The sequence below is a fragment of the Panthera onca genome, chromosome C1 (genome assembly GCF_046562875.1).
Source record: "Panthera onca isolate mPanOnc1 chromosome C1, mPanOnc1 haplotype 2, whole genome shotgun sequence".
In the NCBI taxonomy this organism is placed as follows: domain Eukaryota; kingdom Metazoa; phylum Chordata; class Mammalia; order Carnivora; family Felidae; genus Panthera; species Panthera onca.
Window position 1 is genome coordinate 122,381,014 of NC_138346.1, and position 26,674 is coordinate 122,407,687.

The 26,674-nt window shown below is 47.1% G+C and overlaps 1 long non-coding RNA gene across 1 annotated transcript in view; it reads right to left on the reverse strand.

Annotated features, from left to right (window-relative positions):
• Positions 1-664: 664 nt before the first annotated feature.
• Positions 665-26,674, reverse strand: part of LOC144617207 (uncharacterized) — a 37,254-nt gene continuing 11,244 nt past the window's right edge. The window contains exons 3-7 of the long non-coding RNA XR_013557413.2: positions 23,634-23,719; positions 20,668-20,750; positions 4,969-5,156; positions 3,362-3,486; positions 665-3,266 (exon numbers count right to left, since the gene is read on the reverse strand). This is a non-coding gene — a long non-coding RNA (uncharacterized LOC144617207). The remainder of the gene's footprint in view (positions 3,267-3,361; positions 3,487-4,968; positions 5,157-20,667; positions 20,751-23,633; positions 23,720-26,674) is intronic.

A 26,674-nucleotide genomic window follows, 5' to 3' on the forward strand; every position in this document is an offset into this window, starting at 1 on the left:
GTTGGCCCAGTCAAGACTTTCTGCCAACTGCCTTGAAGTCCGCTACTCTTCCTCCCACTCTCTTTTCACAGATGTCAGACTTGTGTCACCATCTGAGGACTCTCCCCACTGGCCCCTGCTCCTCCCTCCTGCATCTTCCATAGGCATGTCCCCCAGTACATTTCTTGCACATTGTATTCTGTTTTGGAGTCTGCTTCTTGGGGGACCTAAAATGACATGGTGGGAAGAAACCATCTTTATACACCTGACACATGGCAAGTGCTGAATAAATGTTTACTGAAGAAAGGAAGGAATGAGCCACCTCCCTGACTCCGTGTCTCTACCACTTCCGGATCAATCTTCCTAGAGCATGACTTTGTGCATGGCACTTCCTTTCCTCCCCACAGGCAAAGTAATAGAGGATAAAAAGAAAAGATACAATGTTTTGGATTTTTTAATGTGCTAATGTATCATAGTGATATTAATGATGTAGGATGCACTTTCTCTAATGACATTATGAGTTTTTAAAACAAAGAGAAATTCAAAATGGTAAAATGGCTTTTGACCACTGAGCAATGGAAATGGGTTTGGAATTAGTCTTTAAAAATAGAAACTTTACAGGGCGCCTGGGTAGCTCAGTCGGTCGAGCTTCCGACTTTGGCTCAGGATCTCACGGCTGGTGAGTTCAAGCCCTGCATCCGGCTCTGTGCTGACAGCTCAGAGCCTGGAGCCTGCTTCCGATTCTGTGTCTCCCTCTCTCTCTGCCCCTAACCCACTCGCATTCTGTCTCTGCCTCTTTCAAAAATAAATAAACATTAAAAAAAAAAAATAGAAACTTTACTGGAGAGAAGGTTCCTCCCACCCCAACGTGACTCCTTTGGAAGTTCAATGTGTCCGGCTTGGGTGTCTGCTTTCTCCCCCAGAAGAGCTCAGAACCCTCGTCTATCCCCTGAGGCACCGGTTTTCCCCATCATTAATCTTTCAATCAGGATTCAGTGTCTTCCGTGGATACCCACTTCACGTGGCAGGAAAGGTTGTCAACCATGCTCAACTCCAAGGCCCACTGTTCCCGTCATAATTTCTGAAGATGGCAGTCCCTCAATGGCAGCCTGTGCAATACACAGCCCCGTGTGGATTCTCCTTCCCCAGGGCAGCCGTCAGGAAAACTTCCTTCTCCCCTAGACTCTACAGCTTGAAATCGACCCAAAACTATTCCTATGTGATCAGATGCTTGCTGCCTTCCCTGGCAAATTTCCTTGAAAAAGACTATTCATGTAGTGTTTTGGCATGAGAGTCCCAAGAAAGGGGTTATAATAAGCATCCTCTTGAAGACTTAAATACAGTCTCTGGTTCTGCAAATACCATAATGACAGACTTGCGTTCTCAGTCCTAGGAAATTCTGCGGGCACCAGAGCTCAGAAACGTCCTCGGCATGTAAGCAAGCTTTATTCTTATTTGTGTCTGGGATCCAAGGAGAAAATAAGGGGCTCCCAGAACCAGGTCACTCAACACTCTCATGGAGGCAGAGGAAGGATCACCACAAGTGCATTTCTGTGATGGCAGCTTGAGCGGAATGCATCTGTGTGGGTCGCTTGGTGCCCCTGGGCTGTAGGGCTCGGGGGCGTGTTTTCGATCTTGGTGGCCAAAAGCAGAGGCAGAGGGCAGGCGTGGACAGATGGGACAAAGCCTCCTGGCACACACTGCCTGTGGTCAGAAATGCTCATGGTTGCCGCCAGAACTGGATACATGATGGGCTCAGATGACATCAGAGGGTGACCGAGGGGTCGGAGCGCTAGCACTGCCCAACTGCGAGCGCCAGGCTTCCTTGTGAGTGACACCCTCGGCCATTCTCTCCTCTCCCTCTTTCCCTCTCAGTGGCTACCGTGGGCTCTAGCCAGCCGTTCCCGAGGCCCAAGGCTGGCTTGTTCTCGTGGGATCAACTCCAATACCTGCTTCAAATCTTCCTATTCCTTTATCTCACAGAGCATACATTTGATTGAGGAATTCAAGGAAAAACACAGTTTTTTAAAGCCTTGTATTTTTGATAGAAAAGAAGGAAGGGCCTAGTGAAAGGAATTCTGCTGAGTCTTCTTATAAATCACACCCAGCGTGTAGAGCCAGCCTTTTCATACACCGAGCTCCCTAAGACGTGGGGAACATGGAAAGTTTGGGGTCCTTGGGAGCTACATTATCTTTCAGGATTGTTGCAGGGAGGGATGCAAAGTGGGTGGCCCGTGACTCTGGCTGTGGGAGGAACGCTCCCGGGGGGCCCTCGTGCTGGCACGAGTGCTGTCCTGGACAGTGGGGTGGGGTGGGATGAGGCAGGGCTCGAGTCCATTCTCTGGGATGTTACAGTCATGGTTGGAAGGTTCTAGGTGCCCCCGGAGTGGGGCAACCAGGCTTGGGGCTGGCTTCCATGAAAGTGCTGGGGCCTGACCTGGCTTTCCAGGCCTCACCAGAGGCATGGCCTGGTGGGGGCATGAGGCAGAGAAATCCCTCCCCTGTGCAGATTCTCCACAAGTGGCACCTTTGCCATCATTTTCACAAAGTGATATTGTGGCACAATGGTCGCTGAGACTAGGATGAAATTTCATTGCTGGAAGCAGGGGGGAAACTGAAGGTCAGCCTGATCCGTCAGCAATTGCCATCTCGGTGGTTGCATGAGTCTAATCCAGCTGCTCTAACAAAATGCCACAGACTGGGAATTCTCACAGTTCTGGCGGCTAGAAGTCCAAGACCGAAGGGTTGGGGCCATTTCGGTTCCTGGTAGGATCTCTCTTCCTACCTTGCAGATGGGGCCACCTTCTTGTTGTGCCCTCACAGAGCAGAGAGAGAGAGAGGAATCAAGCTCTTTGGTGTCTTTCCTCCTAAGGACGCCGATCCTAATAGATCAGGGTTCCACCCTTAGGACCTCGAGTAACATTAACTGTCTCCTTATAGACCCTGTCTCCAAATTACCTTGGGGACTAGGGTTTCAACATAAGGATTCTGAGGAACACAATTCGGCCCATAGCATGAGATGCTCAGGGAATATGATGCCCTTTGAGGTGTCCGTCGCCCTCTTCCTCTGGCCTACCCATGCTTCAAGCTCCTTTCTCCATTCTAGAACCTGGCTATGCTTCTGCCACACCACCACGAGGGCAGGGTGACCCCTGAAGAGTGGTGCGGGAACACCCACCGGGAGAGCTGCCTGGATAGCTGTCTGTCTGGTAAGCTCCCCGGCACCTCGCCGACACCCGTTTGTCTTCGGTGCCCCATCTCAGCCATTGGCCAGGCCCTGAGGGAGCCTGGGGGGAAGGGTAAAAGGAAGCAGAGTGACACCTGTTATCTGTTACTTAGCAGAAGCTGGAACCCACCTGGGGACAGAACACAGCCGCCTCACCGTGTCTGCCTGGGCGGGCTTCCTCATACATTTCATAAGTTAAACCATCGAAACATGGGGTCCTGTGCATTCCTGTGCTGAGGACGTGGAGAAAGCTCATCATGTGTGAAGGCCAGATCCACCTGCTAAATAAAAACAGGAGTGAAAAAAAAAAAAAAACAGAAAAAAAACCAAAAACCCAAAACCTTGCGATTTGCCCAGCACTGCAAATGGCTCAAATTACAGCTACAGAAAAGTCTCCAACCCCTGGAGACTTCCCTTTCCACCCCGGCAAGTGGTGCAGTCCCTACTCTGGCTCTCCTCCGTCGTCGCCCCCACCCCTGGCTGCTGTCCTTTCTCTGCCTTTGTTGTGTAGCAGCAAAAGGCAACGCCCTTCCAAAGCTCAGGGGACTTTCTTCCATTGTCACAGCATCCAGCCATGCCACTGGGGCTGCCCCCACTCCAGATTTATTCTTCTAGCGATGAGTCACTGCTACCATCTTGCCCCTCTGCTTCCTGCAAGCAGATGAGGCAAGGAAAAGGAAAGGAGGGGCCCCCGGCCAGCTCATGAGGCACCTTGTGGGCCTGGGTGGGCTACGGCCGTCGGGGTGTATGGGGGATGGAACTGGCAGTAAGGGGATCAGTCCTGCTGCCTGGAACAGGAACAAAACCCCGGCCTCCATAGGATGGGAGGGTCATATGGGGCCACACGGTCCCCTGGGTAGGGGACAAGGGAGTATCACTAACAGAGGATGGGATTTGGGCTCTATCAGGTCTGGTTTTGAAGCCCGGATCCACTGCTTCTGGCATCCTGGGCACGTTACCCAGCTTCTTGGAGCCTTAGTTTCCTCACCTGTATAACAGGGACCCCAACATCCTTCCTAGGATTATTAGCCTGCGGGCTAAAGTGCGTGACCCCTGCGAAGCTCCTAGAGCAGTGCCCAGCGTCAACCAGGAGCCGGGCACAGACTAGGTTTCCCCTTGCACAATCGTCCGACGCAAGGACGCTGTCCTCAGAGAGGTTTGGCCCAGTGTCCTGCCCTCTCCCACAGGCAGGCTGCCCGCGCACAGAGGGAAGGCTCCTTGCTGGGAAACCAGAACAGCCGGTGGTGGGGGAACAGATGAGCCCGTGGCCCTGGACCAAGGGGGCCCGAAGCACACCCACTCATTTTCTCTCTACACTGTGTTTGGCGATGATTTATTAGTGATTTCTCACATCTCAGGCTCGTGGCAAGAACTTGAGTCCCCTTTTAAAGGCAGTCCTTATCATCATTCAGCTCCATCGTCATTATTCAATATCTATTGTGTTCAGGGCCTTCTTCCAGACACCATATATTTACTCCAGTCTGGAAAGCTGAAGGCTGGGAGGGGCTGCTCGAAGTGTCCACGACTCCCCAAAGGGCAGACAGGGCTCGGGCAGCAAGTCCTTGTCCCACACAATCTCAGCATCGGAATTTCGGAAGGGACTGGTGACATTGGAGCAAGGGGACTTGTAGGTCAAATGAAAGGAAATGCTATTCTGTTGCCAGCAAGTAATAAACCCACAGAATTCATTATCCAACGGGGAGTTGGGTGGAGGCCTAAAAGTACGTCAAAAGGAGTTTTAGGTAAATTCATGGTTGGCTGACCTCTGTGGGGGGTGTGCCGTGATCCTCTGAACTTGCCACCAGGAAGGACGGCCAGCGTTTGGCAAGGTCTAGAGAAGGCGAACTCTGTGCCCTTGGGCCTTGGGTTCTGGCCCATGCAGCAATCTCCATGCCCATGGGATCGTCCTGGGTTTCTCAGATTTGTGATTTTTCAGTGCTGTCCATCTGAGCTGGGAGAGAAAGGAGGAGGCATTCCTGGAGAAAGTGGGGTGAGAATCTCCCAGGCAGAACACTGGACAGCAATTTTTTCTTTCCTGCTTAAAATTCCAAAGGCCTACACCCTTTTGAAACGGCAGCAAATTTCACAAGAGCACAGAACATTTGCATTGGAAGGGAGCGGCTGGACCATTTCACCTACTGCAGTTTCTGCCCTGAACGGTTTTGTGTACTAGCAATTAGATTCAGAAATAGAAACAGTGACGGTGCTAGAAATGCACTTGCTAAGCTGTGTGTCTTTGATGCAAAAAAAGCCTTTGTACCTAACAACTGAGCTTTTGCTCATTTACGCAACCAATTTGTTGAGCACCAGCTCTGAGCCATGATCTTAGGATCCGAGGACGGAGAAGACAAAACACCTGCCTCCTGAGAGTTTAGCCAGTGGCGAAAACGGCCCAATAGTTCCACTGCTGTGGGTGTTACGGGAGCAGGGAAACGGGGGTCCGTCTGCACCTGGAGGAGTCAGGATGTGAAGGACAGCCAGGAGCTCCCCCGTGGCAATGAAAACAGGCAGAGAGGGGTTTCCGCAGACCAGGGAGTGTGAAACAGTTGGAGAAGTGCTAGAATTCACTCAGGCTGCCTGAGATAAAGGGGGCAGGAGGCGAGTCTGGAACGTAAGACAAAGAACATAAGACAAAGACGGGCATTGAGGGTGGTGGTCCAAGCTAAGGCGCGGGGCGCTGGTCATGCAAGGGAAGCTGGAATGAGGTATAATCAGTTTCTCATTGTAGGGAGATGATCAGGGGGTGCGTTGGTGGAGGCGAAACTCTAAACAAGCGCATGAGTCAGGTGACTCTCCCCACATCCAGGAGACCACGACTGGGGACTACAGCAAAGTCCTGAGGTTACTCAAAAGGTGGGACCAATGGCTCTTGCTGCTAGAGGCACATGGCAAAGGGAGAAAAGAGGAGGGTCGGGGATGACCTCTTGGTTTCTTTGAGTGGATGGAGGTACCATTCATTGGATGGTAGCTGGGTGCTAAAGGGAGAATGTCACACTGAAAATAACGAGTAAGTTTTGGATAGACTGTACCTGATTTTTGTATGAGGCAGCCAAACAGAGATAGCCAGCAGGCTGTGTATCTCAAGATCCAAGCTCTGCAGAAGGGTGGGGTCTGGAGATGTCAGGACGCAGGGACAACAGCAGGTGGAGGTGAAAGCTTGCTAAGGGAGGACCCAAGCAGGAACAGAGGAGCACACGGAGGGCTCCACCACAGAATGGCCCCGGGCAGAGGAAAAGAAGCCCACCAAGGACAGCAAGCCAAGGAGGTGGGAGGAGAAGGGCTTACCGGAAAAACAAAGGAGGCAGGAAGGAACCGCACCTGAAACTTCTCTGTTGAAATTCGCGGTGCTTTTTTTTTTTTTTTTTAAGGGAACTGAGTTTTGCAGCATTGTTTTAAAATTGAAGTACAACTTACATACAGTAAAGAACACAAAGAGTATATGGTTTGATGCATTTTTCCATATGTATACACCCATGAATCTACTACTTCAACTCTGGAGAATATTTCCGGCTCGCTAGAAGGTTCTCTTGTGGCCCACGTAGGCGGTGCCTCATCGCAAAATAATCTTTCATTCTGACCTCTGCGGTTATGCACCTTTGCCTGCTCTTGGTCCTACGGCTGGGATCACGTGGTGTATGTCCTTTTGCAATGCAGTTGCTTTCTCTCAACAATACGTTTCTTGTGACGGGCAATGGTTAGGAAGTTCTTTTTTTGTTGCTGGGAAGTATTCCATCGTGTAAATATGAGCTGTCCACCATGGTGTTTCTATCTGTTGATAGATCCCAGTTTGGCTACTGGTTTACTATAGTTTGGGACTCCTGGAAAGAGCGCTGCCATGAACATTCCTGTGTGTGTGTGTGGTGGGGCCCCAGCACACCCTAGAGTGGCACCGTAGGGTCGCAGGGTAGACGTCCGTTCAGCTTTAGCAGATGCTGCCGAGGTATTTGGGCCAACTTACATCCCCACTCACGACGTAGGAGTGCTCCACTCCACAGTATTTTAAAATAAAACACGATTCTATGAGGAACGCTTAAAACACTGAAAAAAGCAACTGCTTTCAAGAACCTCAACACATCGGACGTATCTATCGATCCGTTAACAATGACTATGTAACACATCCCTCCTCAATCCTCTAAGACTTCCGTTATAGAACCCCTAGTCGGCCTAGTTTGAGTTAAGGTAAATTTGTGTATATAAAATAAGTGAATTTCTTTATAAGTAATTTTATCATGTACAATTGTCACTAATTTAAAAAGTCTTTCTTGGGGCGCCTGGGTGGTTTATTCGGTTAAGCTTCCGACTCTTGATTTCAGCTCAGGTCATGATCTCACAGTTTGTGAGAGCGAGCCCCGCATCAGGCTCTGTGCTGACAGTGCTGAGCCTGCTTGGGATTCTCTCTCTCCCTCTCTGGTCTTCCCCTGCTTGCGCGCTCTCTCTCAAAGGAAACAAACTTAAAAAAAAGAAAGGCTTTCTCACCTTACACCCAGATTCATGAGATTTTATTCTAATACTCAGTTATGGATCTCATTTTTCCCAGGAGCTGGCAGAACTGCCTTAGCCTAACAACATGGCATATGTATCTTGGATGTCACGGGAGTCAGCATTAATTCAATTATGTATTCATTTTTTTCACTGTGTAAATATATGGTGAGCAGTCACTGTGTCAGGCACATCCTACGCACTGGGGGTGGGTGGGATGGGGGAAATAAAGAATCATCACTTAGGACTTCTGCCCTCAAAGAATTTAGTCTAAAAGAAGATATGGATACAAAGAGCCCTAACGCAGAGTAGAAAGTTAACGAGTCTGCGACTTCATTTCCTGCAGGGCAGGGCGGGGCCAGCTTAGGTGAAACTGTAGCAAAAGAAACTGCCATTTACTACATTCACCTGTTTTCTGTCTGGCTGGAGATGACACATCGTCTCGGGGTGAGATTTTGCTCTCAAGTCGCTGGACTATATACCCTCCAGGTAAGCCTCACAGACATCCATTACCTAGAAGGCAAAGAGACAGAAACCCCTGGGCGACAAAGCCTGCCCTTTTAAATACCCGTAGCAAGAAAATGGGCCAAATTGCTTGAAGTCAAGGAACCTCTTGGAACCTAGAAGTCCTAGCCCCTGACATGTTTATCATCTTTGCAGTTATTGAGATGGTTCTAAGTGGTGTTAGCTGTCAGGAAAGGGCCCAAAGGCTCCCCAGAGAAACTCATTGAATTCAGTGCTTGGACCTAGATAGTTGACACAGGAGTGCTGACTCCCACACAGTAAGCACCTGTGGAGAGAAGCCTCTCTGTCTGGACCCACCATGCTTGCACAAAGAGCCTACTTTGGGAACAGGGGCTGAATATGTGAGTGTGACCTTGGAATCCAAGCATAGAGCATCTTCAGCTGAATATAACTCAGGAGAGAGTGGGATGTGAACATCTAAAAGCTGAGTTCCTATTCACACTTCAAGCTGCTGAAGACTTTCATACCAATTGTAGGCTTAGCAGATATCGTTGGTTATTATAACACTCTTTGCATCCCATATTGTCTGCAGATCCCTTTACTATTCCTGTGCACATGGGCTTCTGTGGCCTCTTCCTACGGGAAGAGAAATTGTCAGGGAAAATGGACCGCTCTGTGGATTCCGCCTCTGAGTTCATCTAAGTTCCTCGCCTACTTTAACTCTTAGGAGTGGGTCACTGCAGAGTTCTTCTGTGGGGTCAGACAAGCTCAGCGAGAGAGCAGGCGAGGAGGAGAGCACAGCCCATAGTAAAGAATATGGGCCAAGCTTACCTGAGCATTTTGTCCATGGGTTGGAAAGACAGTACAGTGACTCTGGGCACCTCAACATGCCTGCCTCTTGACTGGTGTTGTACCAATCTGGGCTGCTGCCCTCCATGGCTGGTGTGCAATGTCCTCCTGGGATCTTTTCTCTCCCTTCTCCTGAGAATTCCCTTTACTTCTCTCCAGGGTATTGAAACTTCTGTTCCTGTTATATCTTTCCCTTTCTCGAGAAAGGCTGCCTGGGAAATACATTTTTGAGACTTTGCATGTCTGAAAATATCTTTATTCTATCTTTGGGCTTTTTTTTTTCTTGGTAATTTGGCTGGGTATGGAACTCTAGGTTAGAGAGCATTTCCTTTCAGAATGTGGAATGCGTTGCCCCATTTTCTTTTTCATTTCAAGAGCAGTGATGCTCTTGAGAAGTCCAAAACCATTCTCATTTCTGACTCTCACATGTGACTTATTTCTCTAGAATCTCGTAAACACTATTTCCTCCAAGTTTTGGAAAATTTCCAATGACATGCCTCAGTGTGAATCTATTTTCATTCACGGTGACCCAACATTTGATGTATTCTTTGAAGCTGAAAACATGTGTCTTTTTTTAATCTCTTGGAAAATCGGGGAAATAATTTCATTTGGAATTAATTCCTTTCTGCCTTCTGTTCTCTTCTCTCTCACTCTCTGGAACTCCTCTTATTTACAGACTGGAGTTCTTGAACTAGTCTTTTAATTTTGCTTTCTTTTCTGATTTTTTAAATCTCTTTGACTTTTTGCTATACTTTCTGAGAGATTCACTGTTGAATTTTTCATCTCTGCTGTTTTTAATTTCCAAGAATTTCATCTTGGCTTCTGAATGATCCTTTTTTGTTTCACCCTGTTCTTTTTTCTTGGATGCAGTATCTTCTCTCCGTAAAGACGTGATAAATGTAACATTAATTCTCCTCTCCTCCCATGTTCTCACATCTCCCTGCATACTGCTTCATTTGTTTGTTGTTTGTTTTGGTATTTATTTTCCACATAGTCAGCTCTCCTTAGATGTTCAGTAGCAGTGGGATATCCAGTTGTGACTAAGAGTATGGATCTAGTTATCTGATTGGGAACCATAAGCTCATTTAAAACTCTGGGCAAGTGAGCGGAGCTTTGGACTTTGTATTGTGATGTAGGATTGTTGGAGAACCTCCAACGACAGTATTGCTAGGTCGGTCGCTCTTGAATTACACAGATTCCCTAAGTACTCTTAGCGTTTAAAAGAGTGCCTGACATGTAAGAGGGGCTCAGTACATGTTACTATTCCTGTTGTGGAAAATGTGTACACTGAGAAGCAAATATATACACAACTCAACTAATAAAAGCCCATACCCTTGCTAGCAGCTTCTTAGAGGCTTATAAAGGTGCAATCACTCTCAGAAACTTGGCCACAAGCTTTAACTGGTGGCTTCCATGCTTCATGGTTGGTGGGTGAAGGACGGAAAACGCAAAAGAAAGGAAGATGCTGGGCGCCGACACAGGAGATGGGAGGCAACTGGCCGAGCAGGAGAAGGTGAATGGAGGAGATGCTAAGTAGCCCTGCTGGTGTTTTCCTCATTAAGCTTGTGTCTAAACACTCTCCATCTTTACAGTTCCAGTGGACTGGGTTCTGGCACACTTGGGGACATATTTGTTAATTAGCTCCACGGCTCCTTGGGTGGCTGTCCATTTTATGGGTGATGGCACCAGAGGCCCAGCCCTGCCAGGGGAAAGAAGGAATATTCCATTCATCCGGCTATGGGTTATTAAGCCACTCTGTCTTCCTGTCACAGACGGATTGTGAATCACACTGTGTTCTCTTCCATCCCCTTCGCTGCCTCCTCTCCTCTTTCCACAGCCAGGGGTGGACAAGGGCCTAACAAAGCCTCACTGTTCTCAGACTGGTAGGTGCTGGCCTATCTGGCCCTTGGTAATGGGTAGAGTGCCCTTCTCCTTCTTCTCACACCTGTCGGTCCCCAACCACCTGGGAGTCCCCTCCAGAAACCTGACCTGCAGCTTCCGCAGTGCTGGGCCACTGGCCAGAGTGGTGGATTCCTCCCGGGAGCTGGTGTAGCCCTTGGCAGGAGATCAGCTCCACGAGTCATTAATTTCAACTACTCAGCATCTTGTCTTGGCCATTCTTGTGCCCCTGCCTCTCTCAATTCAATTCTAATAACTTTCTTGGCACAGAGAGATGGAGAAAGGATTGCCAAAGTCAATAATCAAGTTTCTACAACTGGGATTGTGTACACACACACACACACACACACTTATTTATTTATTTATTTATTTATTCATTTATTTCTTCATTTATTTATGGGTTGTTTTGTCAAGATAAGAACTGCATGGGCTCATGCTGTGTAGTATCTTTGGCTTATTCTGATAAAAAACGTCAGGTAAGCAAATATTTGCCGGGCACCTACTATGTCCTAGGCAGTGTGACGGAGTGTTTAAAAACAGGCACTATTTTTTTTATCTAGAGTTGATAAAAAACTGGGCCAGCCATAAGGAAGTTCCCCATCCATCCAAGATAACAGAATTTCTAGAAATTAGAGAGGAAGGAAAGAGGAGTGGTTAAGCGGGCAGGTGCCCAGCTCTGCCCCTGACTCGATGTGATTTGGGGCAAACCACTTTGTGCCTGTTTCCTCACTTACAAAAAAGGGAGCACCTACCTCTTAGGGTTGTTATAAAAATCATACAAGACTGAACATAGCACTTAGAAAAAGCCTGGCACTTAGTAAGCACTTACCAAATATTAGCTATTACTATTATTATGACTTATAGGGACCTTAATGGTTTTCTCATCCAAACTCCTCCTCTTCATAGTGAGGATGTAGAAGGCCAGAGAGCCAGAGTGACTGGCTTGCCCACATAGTTTGGCCTCTTTAATTGGAGACAAGGATGCTAATTACCTCCACACCATGCTGCCCCCTTGGTCAATGGTGAGAGTTTTGATTCTAGAAACTCAGGCAAAATTTTGGCAAAGGACTCCTCTCTAGCCAGCTATTCAATGAATAGCCCCTTGTAGATTATGCTGGGACGTTCACTGTCTTCTAATCACTTGACTGCTTGGAATAGAGTTCTACAGACATCACCAGCATCTGGGACGATGGCACCTTCAATTCAGATGGTCTCGAGATGGTGCAGGGGTTAAGAGCCCCCAGTCTGGTGCCAAACAGACTTGGTCCAGATCCAGGCTCTTCCCTTTTCACCTGCTGTGTGATCTCAGGCCAATTACTTAAGCCTCAAGGTACTCAGCAGCAAATGCAGAGAGAAAGGACACTACCCCTTATTGCAATGTCATGAGGTTGAAACCAAATAATACATAATAGTAGGTAACGAGCTTAGCTTAGTGGCCGGTATAGTGTAACACCCAACACGTGAAAATTAATATGATTTTTACACTAGTTTTTAGCGCTCTCTTTTTTTACCTGTCACCTCATGTTATCCTCAAGACATCCTTCTAAGGAGGCAAAAGAGATTCTTTTATTCCCACTGCCTAGCTAAAGGAAAGAGTACTCAAGGGGGCTAACTGAGTGCCATGCCGCTAGCGAGTGGCAGGTCTGGATCCGAGCACACAGAGGCTTAGCGACACCTAAGGCAATGCGTTTTCACCTCCACGATTAGACCTCAGGGACTAAGCAAAATCTGAACACGTCCTCATAGTTGAGAGGTGAAAAAAATAAAGAAGGAACACTGAAAAGAAATGAATAGGGTCATCATAAATTTGCAGCGATGCTTTTGTTCAACACGTTGAATCAAAAGCACATAAACGAGGTAGAGATGAGCAAAAACGAAGCTCTCCGTAACAGCCCCGCAAGGACCAAAAACGGAACAAGATCATTCTGTCTGTAGAGAGGAAGAGAGAAACCAATCATCAGAAGCTCCCTTGTGAGTCGGGAGATGGTGGCGGGAATTAACATTTTCAGCTCATCTCAGACCTAGAGCAAAACGAAGTCTTGGGGGGAGAGAGAGAGAGAGAGAGAGAGAGAGAGAGAGAGAGAGAGAGACAAGCAGGGGGCCCTTGGGTGAAATGTCAGATCAGAGTCTGCAGAGACAGTGCCTGCTCATGGAGATGGTTCTGATGGTGAGGGCAGCTGTTAAAAGAATAATCTTTGCAGCTATGTCACCATAATCCAGACAGCCAGTGTGTCCCAGCAGTGTTCATTAAGCCAGGAAGCATTCAGACAAGGAGGGAAAGGCTGCTCGTCTGCAGCTGATCTTTTTTTCTCCCTCTGATCCCAAGGCACTATGAATCTGAAGGAGGCCCCCAGCAGACCTGCTGAGGAGATAAGCCATTTTTGTCACAAGCGCTGGTCTGCACTGGTGCTGAAGCCAGGACGGAAGCCACCTGCCAAGCCGCCCTGCTCCCTGCGCCTTGCCTGGTCTGGCTGGTCTGCCTTCTCCCCAGACCTCCAGACATCAGCCCCCCTCTGGATGGGTGGGAATCCTGAAAGCCCTCTTGGCATCAGTTTCCCTGACTTCTGTTGCTGCACGTGGCAGGGGGCTGGGAGTTTGCGGGATAAGAAGCAAGCGGGAATCGGGAAGGGGGGGGGCAATGCTTGCTCGGCATCTTGTTTTGACGAGTGCAGGGCTGGGGTGTTGATGGCCATGGAAGAGCCTGGGAACTGACCACTTTCTCCCAGCGTCACAACCGTAGAGTTGAAGCACAGGGGAGTATGCTGTGCTCTGATGGAGCTGTGAAGCCAAGGGCATACAGAATGCAGACAAACTGCCCCTTCTGCAAGACCTGGGGCCCCTCAGGTATAGACTGCTGCCCCACCAATTGGATCGGTTGGACCTAAGAAGCAGGTGGCATGGGTCCAGCGCCTATCGGAGGAATATGGGCCCCGGGCTCCAGGGGCTAGCTGTACTGGTAGCAGCATCATTATAACTTTGATATATCTGCTGTTTTCTTTTTTCTTTGCTTTTCTTTTTTCTTTTTTTCTTTTTTTTTTTTTTTTTTTTTTTTTTTTTTTTTTTTGCTTTATTACTGGCATGTGTGGGTACAGTCCAAATGCTCTTCATTGCCCAGCAAAATCTCCTAATTCCTGCAGTCAGCTCTCTACTTGTACTGGAAGAGGCAAGAAGGGCTCTGTGCACCTGCCTGCATGCTCTCTGGAGGCAGGAACCAGGTCTGTTTGCCCCAGACCTCAGAGCTTCAGACAGCTTGCCACTGTCTGTAATACACTCTTCGTTGATCGATCCCTGGGAAAACTCTGACGGGCATTTTGCCATTCAGTGGTGCAGGAGAGGCTGCCAAGGCAGTTGGGCATGGAGGGGAAGAATGTTATACAAACAAGAGAGGAAGTTGAGCCTCTCACGCTAAGAGAAAGGAAGGATGGGAAATAAAAGGTGAATGGGAGACAGATACCATGGTGAGAAAAGCAGCCGTGGGATTCCTGTCTTAAAGGGTGGGAGGGGCTGGGGGTGTGCTATCAGTGGGGACCAAGCTAGGGCAGGGGTAGCGCCAGTGGTGAGGGTAACAAGGACTCCCTGGGTGGCTGCTAGCCTGGGACAGGTGGAGAAGGAGCATCTAGAAGGCTGTTCCATTCTTTCTCGCTCCCAGGATTGGCATGTCCCGACTTCACCCGTAGGCAGTGAGGACTTCCTAGTGCATTGGGGATGTTTCTGTTGGTGTCTCTTTCCAAACCAGCTGCTGAAAAGGGATACTGGGTTCAATCCACGAGTTTGAAAATGACCTTGCTTGTGGAGAAGGAAACTTTGCTCCTTGAAACATCATGGGGTGCACTATTTTGAATTCAGCCAATCCAATTTGGAAGTAAGAGCCGTCACGCCATTTGGATTTATCGACAATTAAGTTTTTAAGCCAACACTTGTAAAGTGCTATTTCATTTAAAACAATCTTACACATTACCCACTTGGTGTTTGAAATAACTCCAGTAGATCCATTTTACAGAGGTAAAATTGAGGTCTTAAAAAGTTTCAAGTAAGGCCACACAGCTAACAAAAGTGCATCAGACTTCCTGACTCTGCTGTTCTGTTTCACTCCTTTTCCTCACACAAAATCGCACTTTTTTTTTTCACTATACCAATCAATGATATTGTAAGGCTATAACTTTGAGCTCATGAATGAGTGACAGGGCATCAGTGAATCTCCTAAAATTATTGCAGATTTTGCATGAAAGTGCCCGTGTGCTCTTTTTTTTCGGGATTGGGAGGGGGCATAGTTGCAGCAGACTCATAAACATTTTCACGATAGCACAACATTAAACAAAACATTTGAAAAGGAAAAGCTGTTTGGCTAACGCTTGTTATGCATGCAACGCCTATCCCCCGTACACACCAGCAGCACAACAAACCAAAACTAAATTCTTAGCACAGCATAACAACCTCCCGACTAAGGCTACGTGCAACACTCAGATCAATTGAATCTTGCTTCTACTGGAATTTTTAGCTCTGTGTAGACACAATGTGGCTCTCTTATTCTAATTGCTTCCTGGGTCTTTTGCCAGACAGGCAGGAGGTAGCATTGCTGGTCCTCTTTAGAATGCCATCCTTCAGACTCTTGCAGACACTCTCGATTTCCCACCCAGAAGCCCAATGTGTTGTTTGCTTTCCAACAGGCACATTCTTCAGTGTGGCCATGGGCTCTACTGAATTTGGCCCTATTCCCAGGCCCAGCACATCAATCTTGATAATCTGGTCAATCACGGTAATTTTATTCCCCTTCCTAGGAATCGGCTTAAGAAAAAACATGTAACTGGGGGCGCCTGGGTGGCTCAGTTGGTTGAGCGTCCGACTTCAGCTCAGGTCATGATCTCATGGTTCATGGGTTTGAGCCCTGCGTCAGGCTCTGTGCTGATAGCTCAGAGCCTGGAGTCTGCTTCAGATTCTGTGTCTCCCTCTTTCTCTGCCCCTTCCCTGCTCATGTTCTGTCTCTCTCTGCCTCAAAAATAAACATTAAAAAAGAAAGAAAGAAAGAAAGAAAGAAAGGAAGGAAGAAAGAAAGAAAGAAAAAACATGTAACTTGATTCTGATCAATAAGATTGGAGGCTAACTCTTCTGGGGCTGCTTCTGGGAAAGGATTTTTAACTTAAAAAAAAAAAAACAAAAAACGAAAAGAATATAGACATGTCATTTCTACCTCTGAACATGGCTGTGCCCAAATATGGTCACTGGAGCTGTGGCAGCCATCTTGAGGCCACCAGGAAAAATGGTCGACATGGTGAAGACAGCTGAGCAGAAAGTACAGAAAAACCCTAGGCCCTTGATGAGGTTGCTGAAATATTGAATTAGCCAACTAAGGAGCTGCCCTCCTACCCTTTATGTGATGTGAGATGGCAAATGCCCTAATTGTTTAAGCCATTTTGAATTGAGTTGATAATGACTTGGCCAAAGCATCCTAATTAATATAATAAGCCCCATGCTCTGGAACTACCTTCTATAGAATGCCTTAAGGTAAGATAATTCTATTAGTTTTGAGACAGACTCACCTTACAGACAATAAAGAACCAGTATAACTGGATGCATGACCAAAACAGGAAGGGTTGGGGAAAGTCTCATGAATTAATCTCTATAACTCAAAATTCCAATTTTAAAAGGGACCTTAAGAATAATTTAGATGATTTTTAAACTCTGACCAAGGGACACCTACAGTCATGCAGGGATGCTTTAGGAGCCTACCAATATTTGATTCAAATTCACTTAGAATTTTGTTTTGCAATTAAACATATTCACAGTTAAATATTTCACACACCAAATGTTTACTTACATACTGGAAACAACCAGTGTAATCAAATTGGGCCTTCCAGCTTTACATGCTTCTGTGTATATAGCTCCTACCATAAATATTTTGTAAATGTTTGTTGATTCAGAATGTGGCAGCCCTATTGGTCCTTTCCATATTATTGATTGGGTTTTTAATTTAATTTAATCAAAAAAATGAGACAGAGAGACAGAGAGACAGAGTCTGAGCAGCAGAGGGGGCAGAGAGAGACAGAATCCAAAGCAGGCTCCAGGCTCTGAACTGTCAGCACAGAGCCTGATGCGGGATTCAAACCCACAAACCGCGAGATCATGACCTGAGCCGAAGTCGGACGCTTAACCAACTGAGCCACCAGGTGCCCCTTGTTTGGGTTTTTTTAAGTGCAGGCCTTCCCTGTGTCTATTTATATGACATTGTATTTATGAGTATCAAACACAGCATGCATGGGCCCTATGAAATTAAATGCCAGGTAAAATGTACATTTGCTCAGCACCTTGTGAGATCACAGTGCAATAATCAGTCTTCAGATGGCCATTGGACAAAGGTTGCAGGGCACTGATTTCCTTCACAATATACATAGTTTTGCATCTATTCTAAGATCTGAATGCTTCCCTTCCTTTCAAAGGTTGAATACGTTTACCTTGTCAAGGTTCTAGGTTAATCCTAGATGACTGGTCAGCAAAGACATTAAACCTGAGTTATGTATTGAATATTCCAGGCAGAATAAACTTGTCTATTTCAGATATCTGAGTAAATATCAGATAGAGACAGGCAATGGAGAGGCAGGGGCACCACCGGATCTCTCATAATTGCTAACGGTTGTCATGACGTATCCAGCATTACTCTAGAGCCTCACTGGTATTGATGCACGTAAGCTACCCACCACCTTTCTAAGGTAGGTTCCCGCCAATGTGCCCATTTTGCAAACGAAGACACAAACCGAGGCGCTCTGCCAATAAGTGGTAGTCCCAGGGTTTGAACCCACAGAATTTGCCTCCAGAATCTGGACTGTTTTTCGCTACATTGTTTTGTACATTTGCAACCACCCATGTGTGTGAGTTGGGATTCTCCCAATCCCATGCAGCTAAAACAAAAGTCAACAACATGTCGAACGATGAGGCCAAGGTAAGACAGCAACTGCTTTTGGTTTCCCTTGTTTTCAAATTTTACGTATTCATTGAAACAACCTTTTTTTTTTTCTTCAATGCGGTGACAAGAAAATATTATAAAACTAAGCTTATAAAGTACATTAATGGTAAGGTCCACATCTGTCAGACCTGTCCCTCTTGTTTAGCTGGGTTCTGCAGTTAGTATAGAGTTTAGAGTATAGAGTTAGTATAGAGTATTTAGAAAAGCTCTTCAAAGCAAGGAATAGAAAGTCAGTGGCTTAACCAAAGAACGGTTTGTTGCTCTCAAATAGCAAGAAGCCAGGAGGTTGATGGTACTGGTGATGGTCTGGCGGTTCCACAATATCTGCCGACAGTGACATTCTCTTGGCCTTTCCCTTCCAGGACAAGTAGGCTGAGGTAGGTGCAGCCCACATCACCCTCCAGACAGAAAAGAGACCAAGGAATGCATCAGCCTCCTTTGTCCCTTCCATCGGGAAAGCAAAATGTTCACAGAAAACTCCTGCAGGCTTCTGCTTACATCTCTCTTACTTTAAAACTGTCACCTGGTCACTTCCAAAGCAGAGAAGCCGAAAAAGTACTTAGCCTCCCTGGGCTTTATAAGCCAAGTGGACGAGAGAAATGGAGTTAGAAATGGATGCCGAGTCAACCAATATACAGTATCTGCTACAAAGAAAAACAAAGATTTTCCAGGTTACCTTGGGCGCATGTCCTTTAGGGAACCACACAGTATCGGTTTTGAGGGATTTAAAAAATAGGACACACATTTGGTTAATTGCCTATTTTGCATGCAACACTATCCTGGGTCCCGTAAAGTCTCAGAGGTCTAGCGATACAGGCTGCCCCCACCTGAAGAAGGAAGGGAGGAGCTAGCTAACTAAGTTTTCATAGTTCTAAGGAATCATGGGAAATTCTCCATCTCCGTTTTCATGTTACAAAAGGATTGGCTCTCTAAGGACATGTCAAACTCAAGAGCTTGCTGATTTTGTATAAGTAATCATTTATTAAGATGTTCTCTGTCCCTGCTGCAATGTCACTGTGAGGGTTGCTGTCAGCAACGTGTAATGACCCATATTTCCCCAGAAGCTTAAGCCATCACTGCATTAATTTGATGTGACGGGGGCAACCAGAATGTGGCATGGGAATTACATTTTAATGGGAAACAGTGCTGCAAACTTCAGAAGCAAGGACAGATGGCAAAAGCTTGGAAAAGACCAGAAAAAGTCAACATAAATAGGAAATAAGAATTTAGAACTTGGAGCTGGCATTAAGAAGCAATTTATAAACAATTTTTGTCCCTCCAAGATCCTGACACTGTTTAGACCCCCTTTTGGGGAATATGTGGCATGCCTATTTCTAAAGGTGTCTGCTCCTCATTCGACCTCAGGTGCTTACTCTTAGCGACCTTGTAGGCACAGTCCTTCATACATTCGATAAATCTTCAATGAGCACCATTTGTTCCAAGCACTGTAGTAAGTCCCTGGGACATAAACATGAAATAAACCTTGGCCTCTCACCTTGGGATACTTAGGTCTATTGGAAGAGATCGCTCCCTTGACTAAACGCTGAAATTCATTGGGACAAGTGGCCATAATAAAACTGTGAACCAGAGGCCGAGGAAGTTCTGAGAGATCCAGGTCAGTCCTGCCTGATGTAGGTATGGGGCGAGGTGGGTTTAAGTGGTGGAGGCACAAGAAGGGTCTTCCCAAGCAGAGCAAAAGTTAACTTTTGAGTGGTAGGACAAGTGCATAGGCACGGAAAATATGTTTGGAAACCTGCATGCATTTTGTGCACCCTCTAGGATCCAGGGTATGTGGAGGAGAATGGTGGGTGAAGGGCTCGGAGAGCCCAGCTCATTTTGAAAGTGTTTTGTGGGCCTTACATACAGAAGGATAGTTATTACAAGGGCTGGAAGCCTGGGGACTGACTGCTCATCCCATGCTCCTTCATATCCAGGGATCTGAACACCACTAGCTGTCAGCCAATGAGAGTCACTTGCTTGAGATTGGGCGATTGGGAAATGGAAGGGCCTGGGAAGCATGTTCTGTGTTCTTCTGTCTCCGGCAGCCGCTTCTCAGTGCTTGGGCTTTGGCAGAAACAAAGATTTACCAAGTTCTCAAGGGACCCCGTCAGCTACCCGCTTCACTGCCATAGGACAGGCGTGATCATCAGTAGAAGTTTTCTGCAGTTTCCTGACCTGGACGGCAGCGACAACTTTTTTTAACCGTAGGACCACAGCTGCAGTCGTGAACCTAAGAGCTAGCATCTTCCTCCGACTTCCACTAATCCCACTTTCCCAACAGGTTTGTAGACACCTAATCCCCTCTATTAAATCTCTCTGTTTGAAATTCCAAGAGTAGGTGCTCTTTTCCTGACTGAACTCTGACTGCTACCGTATCATTATACAGGAAGGTGAGGCACAAAACCACCCTTAACTCATGCAGTCAGTGAACTGTCTACATAGAAAATCTACAGATAATTTTAGAACTGTTCCTCAAGAACAGTTCATCAAGGAAAACATTCGTCAAAGAAAGTTCAGCAAGGTTGCTAGATAGTAAGACTGATGTATTTAAAAAAAATCAATTGCACAAGTCACAAACCTGGATGTTATCCTTGATTCTTTCCTCTTCATCACCCCTCACATCTAATCAATCACCAAGTCCCCTTGATTATACCTACCCAACGTTTTGCAAATACATCAACACCCCCCTGCCGCCACCCTCATCAGACCACCAAGGCTTCTCCCCTAGATGACTAACTTAGCCCACTTGGGCTGGTTATTGAAGAAATACCACAGACTGGCTGGCTGATAAACCACAGAAAGTTTTTCTCACCGTTCTGGAGGCCAGGAAGTCCTGAAAGCGTCTTGGTGAGAGCCCCCTTCCTGGTTCAGAGGTCGGTGCCTTTTCATTGCATGCTGATAGGAGAGAAGGGATTAGGAAGCTCTCTGGGCCTGTCTTATAAGGGCACTAATCTTATTCACGAGGCCTCCACCTCATGATTCATCACCTCCCAAAGGGCCACCTCCAAACACCATGACATTGGCGGCTGGGTTTCAACATATGAAGGGGGGCGGAGGAGGGGACAAACATTCAGTCCCCAGCGACTACCCTAACAGCCTCCTAACTAGTCTTCCGGATGTAGCTTTACCTTCTTGAATTCGTCATGGCACAGCTGGAAAGGTCTTTCTGAAACACGAACTCAATCCCAGCATTCTCCTGCTTCAAAATCTTCCCATTTCTCTTGGGATCCATTCCAAACTCTTCTGTGTGGGTTACAAAGTCCTTCACAGCCTGCCCTCTGTCTCACTCTCTGTTCTACTCTCTCTACGCCACTCGTCTCTTGAGGGCTCCAGCCTTACTGTGATTTTGTTGTATTCTCAAATAAGCCTTTTTAAAAATTATATTTATTTTGAGAGAGAGAGAGAGAGCACGCACGCATGAGAGCAGGAGAGGGGCTGAGGGAAGGGGAGAATCTTAAGCAGGTTCCATGCCCAGGGCAGAGCCTGGCCCGAGGCTCGATCTCACGATAGAGAGATGATAACCTGAACCGAAGTCAGTAGTTCGATGCTTAATTGACTGAGCCACTCAGGCGCCCCTCAAATAAGCCTTTTCAGGAACAGTTATCTCTGAGAGCCTCACCCTTCTCCTTAGCCCCTCCCACCCTTCGGCTCCTAATCAGGCTTCGGGCTGGGGATTGTACCTCCTGTCCTCCCACTTGGTGAACTGAGCCCAGAGCCCTGCCCGGGGCTCTCCTAGCCATCCCCCTGCCCCACCATGGCACCTACTATACTTTATTGTTCCTGCTTGTTTAATTGTTGTTCTCCATCATCCAACTGTGAGATCCACTGAGGCTGGGAATGTGGAGATCATTGTACTTCCAGTGCTGACACATGGGAGGCACCCATTAAATATTTGTTCAAAATAAACCCTTACTCTAGGCCCTCTTCAGTTGTTAGACTGAGGGGTGAGGAGGTGCAGGAGGAAGGGAGGCTAGGACAAAGACAACCAAGGCTCTACTGATGGGTTACTGTCCTGCACAAGCCACCACAGGGGACCACAGGGAAGTTCATTTCCATCTCAGCAAATCCCAGGATGAGGTGAGGCACTTGTCTCAGGTATAAAATTTAGAGAGGCACCAGAAAGTTCAGCAATCAAGATAAAGAATACTTGAATGAATATTAAAGAACTGTATTAGAGATGCAAGCAAAAAGAAAAAACTCGGGAAAAAGACTAATCCTGTCTATATGTAACACTTGTACATTTTATATTTTTGTCCTTCAAGGAGTTTTTACATCAATTTTAATTTTTCAAAATGTTGCATTAAGCTATCACTTAGTGTACTGATGACTGATTTGGGCATGCTCTTAACCTTTGTACCTCAGTCAAGTTCATCACTCACCTGCCTATTGTCCCTGCTCTGAAGGATCCGTAGTGTGTTTTACCAAACTCTGATGGTGGGAATTATTGTTTCCTTGTTCAGTACAATGTGTGTTATGGGTTTTTTTCATATAACCTTTATAAAGGAAAAGTGTTCCTTTTATTCCTGGCTTACTAAAAATATTTATTAGCAACGACCATTAAGTTTGAAAAGAGGTGCTTTTTAAGCATCTATTGATATGATCATGTAGTGTTTCTCCTTCAATGTAAGAGCGCAGGGAAATAAGGGTGCCTGGGTGGCTCAGCCAGTTGAACACCTGACTGCGGCTCAGGTCATGATCTCAAGGCTCAAGGGTTCGCCTTTCCCCCCCCCGCCGTGTGCGGCTCGGCTCTGTGCTGACAGCTCAGAGCCTGGAACCTGCTTCAGATTCTGTGTCTCCCTCTCTCTCTGCCCCTCCCCCGCTCATGCTCTGTCTCTCTCTCTCTCAAATATAAATAAACTTTTTTTCTTTTCAACGTTTTTTATTTATTTTTGGGACAGAGAGAGACAGAGCATGAACGGGGGAGGGGCAGAGAGAGAGGGAGACACAGAATCGGAAACAGGCTCCAGGCTCCGAGTCATCAGCCCAGAGCCTGACGCGGGGCTCGAACTCACGGACCGCGAGATCATGACCTGGCTGAAGTCGGACGCTTAACCGACTGTGCCACCCAGGCGCCCCTAAATAAACTTTTTTTTAAATGTAGTGAACTACATGAATAACAGTGAGAAAAGTTTTTCCTAATTTTTTGTTACCATCAACAGATAATAAGCATATCTACGGATCAGTTATCTTCTGTCATTTGAATTATATCTTTAGGTCAAATCCCCTCACATTCGTATGCGTGGAATTAGTGGGTTGCCGTTTTATTTGAAGCTTTTACCTTTTAAATGTTTCCCAAATTAAGCACATTTAAAAAAAAAAAAACAAAAACCATTATCCATAGTAGCAGTCTCCCTTCATGAGGGCCCCAGGGGGAATTTGACACATTTTCACTTCCTACTTCCTCTCTTATTCTTTTCTGCCACCATTTATGTGTAAGGAGCTCGGGTCTGACAGTAGTAACCGTTCAGTAACTGTTAAACCTGATGGGAACTTTCAGTACCTTTTATAGGAAATAAAAGAAAATCCCCGCTCAACTGCACTTCAATTAAACATTTGGAGAGAAAAAAGAATTTTTAAACAAGCAAACAAAGAGAATCCCCACATATGGCAGGGTTCTTTCAGGGGAATTTGCTGCTTTAGAATCTCCTAACATGCGTGAGTGTTGCAGAAAAATTAAGTTGGAGCTTAGGTAGGAGAAAAGGTAGCCAACTCCTTTGTGTCTTCTCTTTCTATCTTGGCTGGGAATATGGGGTAGAGATTATTTCACGGCTGACTCACCGAGGGGCACCTCAGCCTCTTCTCTCTTTCTTTTTTCCAGGAGGATCTGTTGACTGTTGTTAAATTCGGTAAGTCACTGTGGAGTCCTGCAAAGGAATGAGACAGCAGCGTGTGGGGAAACTGAGGAAGGGAATGAGGTTGTGCAGGAGGAGTGTGCACGGCAGTTGGGGCAGTGGCCAGGACTCCAGTGTAAGCTTCTTGAGAGGGGGGCTTTGTCTCTCATCAGGGCTGCACCTGCCATGCTTAGTATAAAGCTGGACACACAGCAGCACCCGGTAAATACCTGGCAGTGAATTAAAGAATGAACCACGAAGTCCTGTCAAACCCCACCATCGAGGGCTGAGCTAAGGAGAGGAGTATAAGAAGTGATCAGAAAAATCCACAGACACGGTATCATGAATGCCAAGGGAAGAATGGTTTAAGTGGAGGGAAAAGACAGCATTGTGTCACATGCTGAGAGGTCATAGCAGTTACAAAACAGTTCATTTGCAGTAAATACGAAAAACATCACAGCAATGACTTAGAAAATAAGGGTTTTGATGTCATTGTTGCTGTTTGTTCGCCTCATGGTAGGAAGTTCGGAGGGGCGGTGCCTCCACAATGGCCCAGTGCCTTTCTTTCTCTCTACCATTGGCAATGTGTTGGATTTCCTTCTCTTGTCACAAGATGGCTGCTGTGTCTTTGGCGATCGTGTCCACATCCACACCAGAAGGAGAGAGGATGCGCAAAAGAGTAAAGCAGGCCAGCTGAGTCTGTCCATTTTTTCTCAGGAACACCAAAGCTTTCCCAGAACAAGCTTTTACTTTCCTCTCTTTCCTCTCTAGGTCATGTGGTCACCTTTAGATCAATTCGGACCGAGAGTCTTAAGATTCCATCCCTGTGTTAATCAATCAGATTCATTCCCTGGGGCTGAGGAATGGCCTCTCCCCGAACTCAAGGGGTCTCCAATGGTGACTGAAAAGAAATGGGTTCTGTTGGAGGAACAGAGAGAGAATGCATGCTGGGTAGACAACGGATGATGTCTGAGGCACAAATCACATCTTTAAAAGACAGGATCCGCTGCGTCATGCGTAGGGCCCAGTATAAAACGGGATTCTGGAATGCTCTGTTCAACATACTAAGAATTTCCAGACAGCAACGGTGAAGCACTAAACCAGCGTGGGGCCCTTCAGAGTATGGGTCCCTGGGCCACTGTCTTCCTCCCGTGCCTGTGAAGTCAGGCCTGGGCCTCAAGCTTTCCACTGGGCTGGGCAGCCAGGAGCTCAGTGGTCAACTCAGGTGAAGCGGGGAGGGGGAGGAGAGACGAATGTAGTGGGCTGAGGAGCTCATGGGGGTGAGGAAGTAGTAATGGCACCAAGACTCGCTGGAGAAAATAGACACGATGTGGTAGGAGAAGGCTGGCTAACTAGGGAAAGAGAGAAGAGCATGGGCGGAGGCTACATGTACCCAGCGAACTGCTGCTCGGGCATTTTTTTGTCTCTCTTCTGGACCCACTTGATTTGGAGGCTGGCGGGGCTTCTGTGGAGAGCAGGTGGCGGGGGGAGCTGGGGCTGAGAGCTCCACTCACCCCTCACGGGGCACATGCTACCAAACCAGGGGATTGTGGAAACAGAGTGAGAAAAGGTAGGCTCGAATCCCACTTCCGCCAGGGATTAGCAAGACTGAGTCTCTGTCCCCTAAGGAGCTCGCTTGTCAACAGAGGATGGCCAAGCCTGCGTCACTCGGTCTATAGGGGGGGTCACTTGCTATGAAGGGAAGGCATGGTTATCGCCCTTTGAGCAGACACCATCCACACAAAAGTCGGTCATCCTTCTCCCGCCAATTCCTCCACCACTATTGACCCCCGCCACTCAATACCAAGTTTAAGAGGAGGTGTCAGGGGCGCCTGGGTGGCGCAGTCGGTTAAGCGTCCGACTTCAGCCAGGTCACGATCTCACGGTCCGTGAGTTCGAGCCCCGCGTCAGGCTCTGGGCTGACAGCTCGGAGCCTGGAGCCTCTTTCCGATTCTGTGTCTCCCTCTCTCTCTGCCCCTCCCCCGTTCATGCTCTGTCTCTCTCTGTCCCAAAAATAAAAAAAATAAAAAAATAAAAAAAATAAAAAAAAAAAAGAGGAGGTGTCAATTTTAGTAGATTCCATTAACTATGCAACGATACTGTCAACGCAAGCGGTCGGTGGGATGGTGCAGGGAAGGGAGGGACAAGAAGAGGTAGACATGTTTGTTTATGTAAACCCACCCCGTTCCCCTGCTCCCCCCACCTTTGCCACCCATTGGAGACAGGCTCAGGGCTTATGCCCCCCAGGGATGTAAACAGTGCCTCAGTGATGTCACCCCCATCAGTGCCAGGAGATATAAATTTCATTTCCCAGAAAATGCAGCAGACAGTAGCTTCTGGGCAAACAGTGACTCTGGCAATAAATATTGGCAGAGGAGAGAGACCTTTAATGGGAGAGCTTTGTGAACCTAGATCAGCCAGGCTGTAAATCCCCAGACAGAGAGGGATTTAATATTTTAGATCAGAAGACAGATTCATCAGAGCAAAATAAATAATTCTATAGTCCGTTGGAGGCAACCGGCTATTAAAACGTAAGTATTAAAAATAAAAACCACATCTCAGGTAAGAAATCGTGGAATGAGGCGGAAGCCCCCTCACCAGAATGAAAACCACCTAGTCTGGGCTCACAATTGAGTGGCCAGGCAGAGGGGCGTGTCCTCCTCCAGGAAGAGCCCGCAGAGCCAAGTGGGAGATGGTGGGCGGAGCCTCCGCTGGGCTCAGGGGTAGGAAGAGGGGCTGAGGGCAGAGCCGGGCAGTCAGATGGCACTGGATGCAACTTACCCTGGCAAAAACAAAGTGTGCAAGGAGGACAGCAAGAACTCACCTGGAAAACACAAAAAAACACAAAAAGGACCCGTTACAAGCTAACATAGAAGTCAGAAAGCGTCCGCCGGATATCACGTGTCAACAAAATACGCCGGGAAACTGAGTGCTATGACATTTTAAGTAATATAATGTGAATTTCATCTCATTCTGTATTGCTCTGCA